The 12,786-nt window shown below is 41.4% G+C and overlaps 1 long non-coding RNA gene across 1 annotated transcript; it reads right to left on the reverse strand.

The window, feature by feature from the left end:
- Positions 1 to 2,411: 2,411 nt before the first annotated feature.
- LOC141333934 (uncharacterized) lies at positions 2,412 to 3,767 on the reverse strand. Its single transcript, XR_012355444.1, has 2 exons — positions 3,721 to 3,767; positions 2,412 to 3,628 (listed from the first exon to the last, which is right to left on the reverse strand). It is a non-coding gene; the product is annotated as an uncharacterized lncRNA (long non-coding RNA).
- Positions 3,768 to 12,786: the final 9,019 nt, after the last annotated feature.

The raw sequence follows: 12,786 nt of genomic DNA on the forward strand, positions 1-12,786 counted from the left end.
TGCCCAGCTTTCTCTCTATTATTAATAGCTCTGTACAGACAGGTACTGTCCCTTCTTGTCTTAAACATGCCGTGGTCCAGCCTTTGCTCAAAAAAACAAATCTTGATCCCACTGATTTAAATAATTATAGGCCAATTTCAAAATTGCCTTTCCTGCACAAAGTTTTGGAAAAGGTTGTATTAAACCAGATTTCCCCTTACCTAACGTCTAATAATATTCTGGATCCCTTTCAGTCTGGTTTTAGAGCAAAACATAGTACCGAGTCTGCTCTTCTAAGAGTAGTAAATGATCTCTTGTTATCTGCAGACTCAGGTAAATGCACTATTCTTCTGCTACTGGACCTGAGTGCAGCTTTCGATACAGTAGATCACCACATTTTGTTAAAAAGATTACATTCTGAGGTTGGTATTTGTGGTACTGCATTAGACTGGTTTGTATCGTATCTCACAAATAGGAGTTTCTCGGTGGAAATCGGTGAATTTTCATCTAACTCAGTTCCCATCACTTGTGGGGTACCTCAGGGTTCTATCCTAGGTCCACTTTTATTCTCTCTGTATTTGCTCCCGCTTCGTCATATATTTGAGTCTCATCAAGTTTCATACCACATTTATGCTGATGATACTCAGCTTTATTTTCCTCTAGAATCAGGTTCAGATTCATTGTCCTCCTTACTGGCTTGCTTAGAGGACATTAAGAATTGGATGGCAATTAACTTCCTACAGTTGAATCAAAAAAAGACTGAAGCTATCTTGTTTGGCCCTTCTCATCATTTACATAATTTGAGACCTTCATTGTGCCCCTTTGAAGAAAACATTCGTAATAAAGTAAAAAATTTGGGAGTCATTTTTGATCCTGAACTCAAATTTGACAAACAAATAAACTCTGTAGTTAGAGCCAGTTTCCTGCAGCTTAAGGGGCTTCGCAAGCTTAAAAGTTTTCTTAGTTTTAAAGACTTAGAAGTTGTTATTCACGCTTTTATTTCAACAAGGTTGGACTATTGCAACGCTCTTTACGCTGGAATCAACCAGTTTTCATTATCTCGGCTACAGTTAGTGCAGAATGCTGCTGCTCGTTTTCTGACAGGGGTAAAAAAGAGGGAGCACATCACCCCTGTGTTAGCTTCACTCCACTGGTTACCTGTTAAGTTTAGAATTGATTTTAAAGTTTTAGTTTTTGTTTTTAAAGCACTTCATGGTCTTGCCCCCACTTACATTTCAGATCTCCTCCATTGCTATTCCCCTGTTAGAACGCTTAGATCATCCTCCCAGTTGTTATTGACTGTCCCAAAATCTCGGTTAAAATCTAAAGGGAACAGGGCTTTTTCGGTTCATGGTCCTATGCTCTGGAATTCTTTGCCCTTATCTATCAGATCATCCCCTACATTATCTTATTTTAAATCGTCTCTTAAAACCTATCTTTTTTCTCAGGCTTTTGTTTAATTTGAAGATATTATGTTGTATCTGTATTGTCTTGTGATGTTTGCATTTCTTATTTATTTTTCAATGATTTTATATTCTATTTGTCTTAATGCTTTGTTAGTTGATTTTTGGTTGTGCAGCACCTTGGTCAGCACTCGTTGCTTTTAAGGTGCTATATAAATAAACTTGACCTTGACCTTGAGTTTAGCATCCGGCTTGACATGTGAACGCGCTCTGGTGTAGAATACGCAAACGCCGGAAGCGATCTGTTGCATGAATACAACACTCATTGTTTACATAGAGCACAGACATTGTGGGTATAGCGGCTATTCAAAATGCTAATTACTTCTGCTTATCCTGATTGTTTAAAACGATTTAAAGCTAAAAGATTACATTTGCTTGCGCAAACTCATCCGGGACTTTTCACTAATTTCCCCTTGCGGTGTTTGCGTCTACCAGAGCCATAGAGAATTCACGTGTAACGAGCTGGATGCTAAACTCGTGCTCAGGACAGATGGACGTGGCTGTGGATCAAAGGTTAAAAATTATATAAATACTGTTCAGTTTCTCACAAAAAAACGATCGTTTCGTGTCTTAGGACATCAGTGTATCGTCACGAGTCACAGGGTGTAATTAGGATTTGTCTGTGCAGGTTTTTGTTTACTTTTAAAGGTCTGGTGCCCATCTATGTCCATTATATGGCTGACAGACGGTTTTCATTAAAAATCTTTGTTTGTGTTTTTCTGAGGAAAAAAAGTCACCTACATCTTGGATGCCCTGGGGGTAAGCAGATAAACATCAACTTTTCATTTCTGGGTGAACTATCCCTTTAAGTTTTGTTTCCAATGAGCATTAATTGAAAGTTTAGCAATGGCAGTATACTGTTTGTGTAATGTCATCATGCTGCTTATTTCAGGATAGTGCAATAGTGATAGTGATACAACGTTCATCAGATACTTGTGCTTTGTTACTTTGATATGAAAAAGTCTCTGATTTCAAATTCTGTCCATTTAATTAGGAAATTCAAGCAACAAATACCATTATTTAATGTGGCGTGATAGATCACTATAGCTCACCTGTCCATAATCAAAGGCATAGCAAAAGATCTGTTACAGTTTCATTTTTGTTCTGGATCCCATGCTCTGCTCCCACACTGCAGCGAACTCACCACCAACTGTACAGGGGTGGGAATTACAGTTAAAAGTTACAATATATCACCCTCTGTGTAATCTGTCAAAGAGATTCAGATTTTTACGTCACTGATAAAAAAAATTCTGTATATGACAGACAATTTTTGGTTAAAGCGACCTCTGCTTCCAATAGACCATGAATACTGCCAGCACTTCTGTGATCTTGCAAATATTAAAATAAGCTTTTGATAAGAAAGAGGAGATAATGACAAAAAAAATAAATTTTCAACCCTAAAATTATAGATTTAAAAGAAAATATACCTGTGAATAACATGACAAGGGCAGTGCCATTATACAACAAACATTACATCAAACATTACTATACTGCTGATTCCTTGTTGAGATGTTCAAAAAATATATATTTTGAAAGTTAAATCAACAAATATGATCAGGTTTACAATTTTTCTTTGATGCATAAATGTGTGTGTCAAAGATGAGTATGAGTATGTTCAGTCAAGTGTGTGTGTACTACATCTAATTTTTTTGTTTACAGGTTGATCTCACACAAAGACACTGAAGAGCCATAAACACCAAATCCAGCATAGACGGGCTCAGTGAATGTGGAGGAGAATGTATGCAAGTGAGTGAGTTTGTGTGGGTCAAAGACACTGTAGAAAGACAGAGTGCCAGACGACACGTCCACATACACTCCTACTCTCTTAGAGGAGAGTGAAGAGATACGTATGTCAGTTCTCTTATTATTGTGATAGACAGTGAATCTGTTATCAGAGCACTCCAGACTCCAGGACTTTTCATTGTATTCAAACCGACAATCGTGACTTCCTTTTCTGTTGATTCCTTTAAATGTCACTGATATAACACCACATCCACTCCATTTAGCCTCCCAGTAACAACGTCCAAGCAGACTCTCTCTACACAGAACCTGAAAACACTCATCAAATCTCTCTGGATGATCTGGGTATGGCTGATTCTTTTCCACATGTGTCACCTTTCTGTTCCCTTCAGACAGAATAAGACGAGTGTTTGCTGTGTTTGGATCCAGTGTTAGAAAACAGGCATCTAAGCACAAGAACAGAGACATGTATAACACAACAACAACAACAACAACAACAACAACAACAAAATCACTAAAGATGTGTATGTAGACATACATTTGTGTAGTCCCGGTGTAATCCTGAACTCTCCTCCATGATCCACACTAAAAAAACACAGACAGTGTCACATTCTGCAGATCTAATATTATTATAAGTAAAACTATAAACAAAGAAATAAAAACAAAATATTATCTTTTATATAGCTATACACATTAATGACCTAGTTTTAATCAGAGTACAATTTCACCCTTATTTACACCAGCCTTTAATTTCTTGTTTAAAAATCTTACAATTTATTTACAAAGCACAAATAAACACAACAAAAGTTAACCACTGTGCTGTACAAAGAAAAAAAATAAGCAAGAATAATAATTAAAATTACAATATGAAAAAAAAAAAGAAGTACATGGATTATGATGACTTTGAACCCGTTTAATCCCAAATTTTTCCCAGACATGAAAATATCCAAATCATTTGTCATAAGTAACCCTTTGAAATAATCAGTAATTATTTTTGGAAACTTTTATGGAAAAGTGTGTGAAAAATTTTGTTTTATAGTCAGTGACAATTGTGACCGGTGAGATAACGTGTATACCAAATTAACATATTTCTGCAGCTATAAACTTGGTTATATATCTTAGCCCAGCTAAATTTTAAACAGTTTGATCACTTTCTAGGGTTACTATTATGCAAAAAAAAAAAAAAAAAAAAAAAAAAAAACGTGTACAATATTGAAAGGAATACTGAGATAAATGACAAAAAAATATAATCATCAATGTATTTCAAAATTCTCACTTTATTGTAACATATCAAATTGTTATATTAGTGCTACCAGTGTTGCAACATCAATTTTGTAACTTATTTGTAACATTTGAACTTTTGATTTAGTGCAATATTTTGTCATTGCAACATTTTAGTGCAATCTTCACTAACAGCTGCATTGGATTTATATTGTTTACCTAAGTTCACTGTTATCCCACCGGTCACAATTTTGACCGTCAACATGTTTACTCATCTTATGACAACACTCAACTAAACTGAATATATGTAAATTTATGTACAGTGGTTTGCACTGTTATAGGATTTACACTCTTACTCGATGTATCAAAATTGCCTAATTGTTTTATATTTGAAAGTATTATGATACTGTATTGATGACGTCATGTTGTTTACGTGCTTTATGTCACTACGTTTTTGAAGCGGAAGTGTTTATGTCCGAGTCGCATGCTGTACAGAGAGTGCATGAAAAGAGTGAAGAATAAACACAGTTCAGACGATTCGTTTTGTCTTCATAATTGAATGAAAGTGAGCTACGCACTCAAGCTTAACAGGTTATGGGCACAGTCGCCGGGACAAACGATCCTCATTGAGTAAGTTAACACGACATATTACGCGTGCAAAAGGAAAAGAGAGTAAAAATGGTAAGCAGAGCGTCAGGATTTCTAGCGCCGCAGTTTCTGTTTGACAGATTGGAAGATAAATACGATCTTTGGGAAACAAGATTTCTTGGATATTTGCACAGTCTAAATCTAAAAGGGACTATACTGCATAAGCCTACTGATGCAAAGCTGAACAACTAGCCGCAGATGGACTGAAGAATGCCGATTGTTATGCTGAACTGATAAGACTGCTGGTTTATTCTGGTCATGTTGCTGGTCAAGGCTTTTAACATCTATCAAAGGACCAGCATCAAACAGCAAATGACCAGCATTAACCAGCAAAGGACCAGCATCAACCAGCAAAGGACCAGCATTAACCAGCAAAGGACCAGCATTAACCAGCTAAGGACCAGCATAAACCAGCTAAAACCATCATCCCAGCACCAAAACATACCTAACCAGCATATGCTGTTTTTTTCAGCAGGGATAACACAAAATGAGAACAGTGTTACGTTTACAGACTTTAAAAGAAGACTTGGGGTTTATGAGGAGGCAGAGAAAATGAACGGAGTTGATACTACAGATAATGTGATGAAGACTCACACAAGACAAGGACAAGGCTTTCACAAATCACACACGAAGGATAGGAAAGATGAAGATGCAGATTTTTGACGTGTTACAAATGTGAAATAAAAGGACACAGAGCAAGAAAATGCTTCAAAAGAATGTGGTGTAATCACTGTAAAAATAGCACACATGCAGAATACCTGTGCAAGAAAAAGGATGACCGAGATGGTGCCAGAAAGGTTACAGATGAATGTGAAGATGCCCAAGATCATCTCTTTAAAGCTGAACACTCAGAATATGAAAGACCACAGCACAACGTGAAGAAGAAAGGTATCATGGTAGATGCTGGGGCAACATCTCAAATTGTGAACGACATAACAAAGTTCAAGAACTTTTTTCAACCTAAGACTCGTTCAGTGGAACTAGCTGACAGGACAAAGTGCAGTGGAATGGCACAACAAAGAGGAACGGCAGTGATTTATTTCCTGGTTGACAGTGGAGGACAACACAGAGCACAACAAAGGACGCACTGTACATGCCTTCTTACCCACACAACATTTTCTCTGCAGCAAGAGCAGCATATGGAGAAGTGACAATCATCTTTGTAAGAGGAAAAGTCGCATGAGTACCAAAGACGCTAGCAAATTTAATATCCACGAGAGTGGAAATCTGTACTATTTGCCAACTATTGAAGAAAATGTCGACTAGTGCAAAGTGTGCCACGATTTACAAACTTGGCATGAAATTTTGGGTCACTGCAACTATGAGGATTTTCAGAAGTTGCAAGAGTGGGTTAGAGGCATGAAGATAAACGGAAATACAGCTAGGCAAAACTGGCTATGTGTCAGGTTCATAGACTGTTTTGTACTGTTTTCCCATTGTTTTTCCCCCCTCACATGGACTTATGTTGGTTTCTCCCTTTGTTTCCCCCTGTTGTTCTTTGTTGTTTTGGTTTGTCCCTGCCCATATTTGGACTTCCCCCTTGTTTCCTTGATTGTGTACACCTGTCACCTTGTAACACCTTGTAATTAGTCACTCCCTTTAAATAGTCATTTGTTCCCCAGTTTCTTTATCCATTCTTGAAGTTACGTTGTGGTTTCTGTAGTACTGTATACCTGTTTTGTTTTGATTTGATTAAATATGTGTTTTGTGTTTTATTCCTGGCTCCTGGTGTTTCCATCTGGCTCCGCATCCCCGCACGGTGTGACACTATGTGAAGTTTGCATAAAGGGAAAATGTACACAGACAAGAAACAGAGAAGTGGACAGAAAAGCAGAAAAACCTCTAGAGCTGATTTACACTGATTTGGCTGACCCTATGCAAACACAGAGAAAGAAAAAGATATTGTCAATCTTTTACAGACGACTACTCTGGTACTATGTTGGTATACTTTCTAAAGTCTAAGGCAGACACGGTACAAGCCACAGAAAAGTTTTTGGCAAACATTGCAAGTTATGGAGAAGTCAAGTGCATTCGTTCAGATAACAGCACTGAATTTATGAGTCAAGAATTTCAAGCACTGTTGACAAAGAATAAGATCAGACATGAAACATCTGCACCGTATTCACCTCATCAGAACGGTACAGCAGAGAGAGGCTGGAGAACACTCTGTGACATGACCAGATGTTTACTAATAGAGAGCAAGTTACCAGACGAGTTATGGAACTATGCAATGCAGATATCAGCTTACGAAAGGAACAGGTGCTACTGTAGACGCACAAAGAAAACGCCATATGAGTTATTTGCAGACAAGGAAGCCAGATGTTTCCAAAATACAGAAATTTGGATCCACATGTTTTGCTTACAAACAAGAAAAAGGCAAACTTGACTCTAGATGTGAAGAGAGAGTGTTATCATTGGCTACGACAGAAACAGTCCAGCTTATCTAGTATACTACCCCAACACAGGAAAGATCCAAAAGCAGAGGTTAGTGAAGTTCACGGCCAAGACAACAAGAGAAAAAAGAGACACAAACATCTAAGACACATACAGAATATGAGGTCATGGGTCCTAAGATCTACAGTGAGAGAAATGCTGATGAAAATATGAAAGATGTGTCAGACCAGGACATTTAGAATGACACTTCAGAGACTTTGCCTGAACAGACTGAGGAGACTTTAATCACAAGGAACCCATCAAGAACTCGGAGGAGGCCAGCTCATTTACAGGATTTTGAGGTTGATAATCTGGAGGACAAACTGCAAACATGCATAGACTTTTGCTATAGAGCAGTATATGACGTACCGCAAACCTACCAGCAAGCTGTGACATCAACTAAATCAATGCAATGGAAGAATGCAATGGACAAAGAGATGAAATCAAGAGAGTTGAACAAGACTTTCACCATTCTTTCAGACATTCTCACTCAGCTGCCACAAGGAAAACAACCAGTTGAAGGCAGATGGGAGTACACACTTAAAAGAGACAGTCATGGATCTGAAAAATACAAGGCGAGATTTGTTGCTAAAGGCTACAGTCAGAAACCAAGGACTGATTATGATGAAACATTCTCTCCAACAGCTGATATGACAAGTGTGAGAGTGGTTATGCAAAAATCAGCCCAAGAAAATCTAATCTTGCACCAAATGGACATTGAGACTGCTTATCTGCATGCACCAATTGACCATGAGGTTTATGTATAACAACCAGAAGGCTATGAACGAGAAACTGAAACAGGTGAAAAGCTTGTATGTAAGTTGGAGAAATCTCCTTATGGTCTTAAACAAACCAGTAGAAACTGGAATGCTGTACTACATGAATGTTTGACAGAGAATGGGTGCATGCAAAATCTAGCTGATAACTGTGTCTATACAAAAGAAAAGCCTAATGAGAAAGTAATCCTGATTGTATGGGTTGATAACCGAATCATAGCAACTAACAGTGAAAGTATTCTAGAGAGTGTGAAGGAAATGCTCATTGAAAGGTTCAAAATGAAAGACATGGGAAGATTAAAACATTTCCTAGGTATAGATTTTGAACAAGCTGAAGGTCTTGTCAAAATGTCACTGGAGAGATATGTCAACAAAATAATAGAACGATTTGACATGCAAAACTGTAAACTAAGAGAAACTCCATGCGAAATGAAACTTAATTTTTCAGAAGATGCTGAAAAAAATAAAGACACAAGAAAATTCAGAGAATCAGTGGGAAGTTTAATTTACTTATCCACATGTACACAACCTGATTTAAGTTTTGTTGTTAGCAAACTTTCTCTTTTTTTCTGAACCAACAGAACAACACTGGAACACTGTAACTGTTCAGATACCTTAAAGGTACAACAAAACATGAGTTATGTTTCAGAAAGAGTGACAGAGAAATTAGGTCTGAGAGTTTACAGTGATGCTGATTGGGCATCAGACACAAAAGACAGATGTTGTACTTAAGGATATTGCGTCGGTCTTAGTGAGGGGAGTTCTTTGATTTCGTGGAAAACCAAAAAGCAATCAACAGTTGCATTGTCAACTTGTTTAGACATTGTTGATGTAAAAAGAAAAACCTTATTTGTGTTTATTATTTTTTAGGTAATACAATGAGCTATGAGTGAGTGGGGATGTTAAAGTATTTACACTCTTACTCATTGTATCAAAATTGCCTAATTGTTTTATATTTGAAAGTATTATGATGTCATGTTGTTTACTTTAATGTTTCAGATCATCAAACAAATTTAAATATTAATCAAAGATAACACAAGTGAACACAACATGCAGTTTTTGAATGAAGTTTTTTTTATTATGAAGGGGGAAAAAATCCAAACCCACATGGCCCTGTGTGAAAAAGTGTTTGCCCCCTAAACTTAATAACTCGTTGTGCCACCCTTAGCAGCAACAACTGCAATCAAGCTTTTGCGATAACTTGCAATGAGTCTGTTAAAATGCTGGTCAGGAATTTTGGCCCACTCATCTTGGCAGAATTGTTGTAATTCAGCCACATTGGTGGATTTTCGAACATGCACTGCCTTATTAAGGTCATGCCACAGCATCACAATAGGATTCAGGTCAGGACTTTGACTAGGCCACTCCAAAGTCTTCATTTTGTTTTTCTTCAGCCATTCAGAGGTGGATTTGCTGCTGTGTTTTGGATCATTGTTCTGCTGCAGAACCCAAGTTCACTTCAGCTTGAGATCATGAACAAATGGCCAGACATTGTCCTTCAGGATTTTATTGTAGACAGCAGAATTCATGGTTCCATTTATCACAGCAAGTCTTCCAGGTCCAGAAGCGGCAAAACAGCCCCAGACCATCACACTACCACCACCACATTTTACTGTTGGTATAATGTTCTTTTTCTGAAATGCTGTGTTACTTTTACGCCAGATGTAATGGGACACACTCCTTCCAAAAAGTTCAACTTTTGCCTCGTCAGTCCACAGAGTACTTTCCCAAATGTCTTGGGGATCCTCAAAATGTGTTCTGGCAAAACTGAGACAAGCCTTTATGTTCTTTTTGCTCAGCAGCATTTTTCGCCTTGGAACCATGCAGGCCATTTCTGCCCATTCTCTTTCTTATGGTGGTGTCATGAACACTGACCTTAACTGAGGCCTGCAGTTCTTTAGATGTTGTTGTGGGGTCTTTTTGTGACCTCTTGGATGAGTCGTCGCTGCGCTCTTGGGGTAATTTTTCTTCGGCTGGCCACTCCTGGGAAGATTCACCACTGTTCCATGTTTCGCCATTTGTGGATAATGGCTCTCACTGTTGTTCACTGGAGTCCCAACGCTTTAGAAATGGCTTTATAACCCTTTCCAGACTGACAGATCTCAATTACTTTCTTTCTCAATCGTTCCTGAAGTTATTTAGATCTCAACATGATGTGTAGCTTTTGAGGATCTTTCGGTCTACTTCACTTTGTCAGGTAGGTCCTATTTAATTTTTTTCTTGATTGCGAACAGGTGTGGCAGTAATCAGGCCTTGGTGTCGCTAGAGAAACTGAACTCAGGTGTGATAAACCACAGTTCCCTTTCGGGAACTCCACACTGCGTCATCAACGCTCTGGGGAATGCCATTGGCGAACCCGCCTCTGAATCAGTCTGTAACCAATAGAACGACGGGAGTGACGTCACCGGCGCGGTGACGTCAGCGACCAGGAAGTATATAAGCACGTGCGTTTCAAACCGGCTTCAGCTTTTGTCATTCAGCGAAGCGCTCTATGTTGGTCTGTTTGTCTGGTTATTCATTGCTGTTTTTTGTGCCAGTTTGCACAGCTTTTGTTTGAGCAATGTCTGCCAAAAGGGGAAAGAAATTAGATATTTCTAAGGCGGTTCAGCAGCCACACAGAATGTGTGTTCCTCCTTGCCAGCGATTCATCGTTGGTGGGGACACACACAGGATGTGTGTGTTCTGCTTGGGAGCGGAGCATGCTCAGTCAGCCCTTGAGGGGGTTGGCTGTCCGCAGTGTGAACGTCTTCCACTGCGGGTGCTTCGTTCCCGGAGGGCTCTCTTCGAGGAGGGAGCCTTCACCAGCGTTCCTCGCGGGTCTGGCCCCGCTTCCGCCGAGGCGGAGCGGCAGCTGCACTCGTGGGGTTCGCAGCTCGATCTGTTGGAGGGTATGGAGACGGGTGATCCCCTATCTCCTTCCTCACCCAGCAGATCGGTTGATCTCCTCCTGGATGCGGAAGCCCGCACTGCGGTTTCTTCCCCCCGGGAGGAGGTCTCAACACTCCTCTTATCTTCCTCCGAGGAGGTTGATGTAGAGAGTGTTGATCTTCTTCAACCGCCTACGAAATCCCCACAATTTGAGGAGCTCCTGGAGGTGGTAACTCGTGCGGTAGCCAGACTCAACATCAGCTGGCCCGCCGAGCAAACCCATGAGCCGCCAGAAAGCAAGTTAGATGAACGCTTTCTGCGGACACGCAAGCCACCTCCAGGGCGGAGCCTTCCGTTTTTCCCTGATCTCCACAGTGAGCTGTCGAGATCATGGGAGAAACCATTTTCGGCCCGTGTTTTCACCCCCTCCTCCGGTTACTACGGTAACGTGGGAGGGGTCGAGGAGCACGGGTACAAGATGATGCCAGCAGTTGAACAGACGCTCGCGAGCTATCTGTCTCCTGCAGCGGCATCATCTTTGAAGGCTCCGACCTTGCCCACCAAGCCTCTTAAACTAACATCTAGCTTGTTGGGCAAGGGGTACGCGGCAGCGGGTCAGGCTGGGTCATGTCTGCACACTATGTCTGTGTTGCAGGCATACCAGGCCGACCTGCTCAAGGATTTAGACGACGGCAGGGAGGTGAATGTGTCAGAATTGCGGCGTACAGCAGATCTCGCTCTCCGCGCCACTAAGGAGACCGCCCGTGCTATTGGGCGGTCTATGGCAGCCCTTGTGGTCGCGGAGAGGCACCTCTGGTTGTCCCTGTCCGATATGAAGGAAAAGGACAGGGCCCTCCTGCTGGACGCCCCAATTCAGTCTCCTGGCCTGTTTGGCGACTCAGTCGATGCGGTCGTCAGCAGGTACCAGGAGGCTCGCAGACAAACTGCAGCCTTTCAGCAGTACCTCCCTCGCCGTGTCTTTTCCTCTGGGGCTGCTGGACGGGAGCAGCCCCAGCCGCGTACCAGCTCCTCACGCCGCGAGGCGCAGAAAGCGAGCGTTGCTACCCGCACCCCTCCCAGACCAAGGGGACGGGGTAAGCAGCGCTCCAAGTCGGGGGCCTCCAAGACTAGGCCCGACCTGAGGGTCGTGCTTCAGTCGAAGAGGTCCTCGGCTAAGCGGCCCTGACTGTTGTGGCTCAGGGCCGTTGAGGGCAGCCCCTCTCGGGGGGAAATGGGGTCCACCACATCATATGGTGCCCATTTCTCCTCGGGGCCCTCAGGAGACCAGTCAGCTAACCCTGCCAGTGTTTCAGGGCGCGACAGTCTCGCACAGACCTCTGCTGGTGGTCCCGCCCGGCAACGTAGCGGACCCAGTAAGTTTGTCACCCCCACGGGGGTCCTCAGAGCAGTTAATTCAGGTGTCGCCTGCCAGTCAGCTGTTACAGGCCACCGAATTAATTCCTCAAAATTTACCAGAAACCAGCCTCGAGAGGCTGGTTCCCTTAGTACACTTTCTGGCAGCGTGGAAACTACTGCCGAATGTGTCTCCATGGGTCCTGCGTACTGTAGAAAGAGGGTATCAAATTCAGTTCGGCGCCCCGGCGCCGCCCTTCAACGGGGTATTTCCTACTACGGTAGGCCCCGAGCAGGTTCTGGTA

This window comes from Garra rufa, chromosome 4, assembly GCF_049309525.1.
Source record: "Garra rufa chromosome 4, GarRuf1.0, whole genome shotgun sequence".
Lineage (NCBI taxonomy): Eukaryota > Metazoa > Chordata > Actinopteri > Cypriniformes > Cyprinidae > Garra > Garra rufa.